The 1,897-nt window shown below is 45.3% G+C and overlaps 1 pseudogene; it reads left to right on the top strand.

Moving 5' to 3' along the window:
* The first annotated feature begins 319 nt into the window (after positions 1-319).
* Positions 320-435, top strand: LOC149459617 (U2 spliceosomal RNA; annotated as a pseudogene).
* Positions 436-1,897: the final 1,462 nt, after the last annotated feature.

Below are 1,897 nucleotides of genomic sequence, written 5' to 3'. Positions count from 1 at the left end.
CCTTAGCCTACAGTTCGTATTTGCTTATCAAACAGACTTATTTATAACAAGACAACAAATCCAGGCAGACTAGACAAGGATTTGTTATATTTCCCAAAGAATTTGCTGGTCACTTGTGCAGTTATGTATAAAGCTATAAGGCTCCATGTACACTGCAGCTGATAAACTGACGTTCAGGAGCTTTTCTGCGTTTTTTCAGCAGCCCCTGAACTCTCCCTAATGTTTTCCTATGTGTCCATGTACACATCGTCATTTACAGGCAGTTGAGTTTACAGTCGTTTTTTTGAATGCACCAAACTTGAGTTCGGGATTAGATTTTATCGCTTCTCGGCCTTTTGGCTAAGATCAAGTGTAGTATCTGTTCTTATCAGTGTCCAGTGGGGGTGCTCCCGACCATTCTAGCTTTGCGGGGATGGTTGTTGTATAGTACCCTCACTGGTATGATGGGGGTCCGGAAGGCTGAACCGGAGGGACAGAAACCAGGGAGCGCCATGATGAGCTCTGGGGCCTTGGGAGTAATTCCTCTGGTGAAGCTGGAAAGACCCAGTACCTCCTGATTCGGACGGATCTACCTTGGTCTGGCCTGGGGCTGGGAACGCAAAAAGTCCGCAAACTCAGTGCCCCCTGGGGAAGACGCTCTCAGGGGTGTCACTAGTAACACTTGGGTGTGGGACCCCACGGTGTGAAAATGACACATGGCCACTGTTTTTCACTTCTTTTTGCACAGCGCCTTAAGGACCAGGTCTTTTGGCTAAGTCCGGGGCAATTTTTGCTACAGGCCTCAGGGCCTGGTCTGTGCACTATTTGGCACGGTACCACTTTTTTATTTTCTATTTATTTAATTTAATCACTCCCACGTCTTGTCACTTTTTCTGTTCTTATGTGTGTGTTTTTCACGGATGGAGGGTGTGGGTCCTCGGGCCTTACCTGAAGTCTAGGGGGAGGATGTGTGGCCCTACGGTTCCTTCCTCCCCTGATCCCTAGGGGGTTTTCTCTTCGAGAGAACCCCCTTGCCTAGTACTGGATGTCCGGCTTCGGCTGGGCATAAGGAACGGTGGTCCACCAGGCCTTTTGGCCAGGAGGACCAAATGGGAACCTTGTCCCTGTCAGGAGCTTCGTGCCCCGGGGGATCGGGTGAACAGTCCAACCCTTCCGGGGGTAGGACAAACACACCCCTAAGTGCACTTTTTCGTGTGGTGTTTTGCACTTGCACATTTTTTGTGAACACTTACGGGTTTTTTCGTTATAGTTGCATGTTTGCGGACTTAAAAAAAAAATTCGATTTTATCAGCTTTTCAAATGCCAAATGCTTGTAAACACGTGTAAACGAGGTCAACCGCGTTTATAAGCTTTTGCGTTTAGAAGCATTTTTTAACTGTTCCATACCCAAACGCTGTCCAGAGTCTTTTTTCATCTTCAGAAATGCATGCAAAGCATTTTTTATGTATTCAAATGGACTCAGTACACAAGCACAGTCAGTTCCAGGTTTTGCGGAAAGGAAAAAACGGTAGAACGTGCTGCATTATGGTCATGATGGGATCCATAGTGAACACAACCAGAAAAGACAGGTAATCTCAACACATACTGCTCTCTCTGCTTCTGCTCTCTCTATTTCTCTCAAAATGTCTGAAATAGTTAATTTTTTACTGTTTTTCAGTGCATTCTGGGCATTTTGGAAGGTCTCCTGACGTTATCTTAAAAAAACGCTTCTAAATGCAAACGCTTATAAACGGTCATAAACGTGGTATGCAAACGCGGCTAAACAGACATTTTTTAAACCTACGTTTTCCAGCAGTCAGTTTCTATCGTTCAGAAGTGTTTTCCAAACATCCAGTGTACATGGAGCCTAAAAAGAGGGCCAGAGTATGATCAATAAAGAAAATGTTAGGGAATAATT

The sequence above is a fragment of the Staurois parvus genome, unplaced genomic scaffold (genome assembly GCF_062004578.1).
Source record: "Staurois parvus isolate SC_StPar_1 unplaced genomic scaffold, SC_StPar_1.0 ptg000251l, whole genome shotgun sequence".
NCBI lineage: Eukaryota > Metazoa > Chordata > Amphibia > Anura > Ranidae > Staurois > Staurois parvus.
Note: the sequence above shows the minus strand (reverse complement) of the source record. Positions and strands in the feature narration are given on the sequence as shown.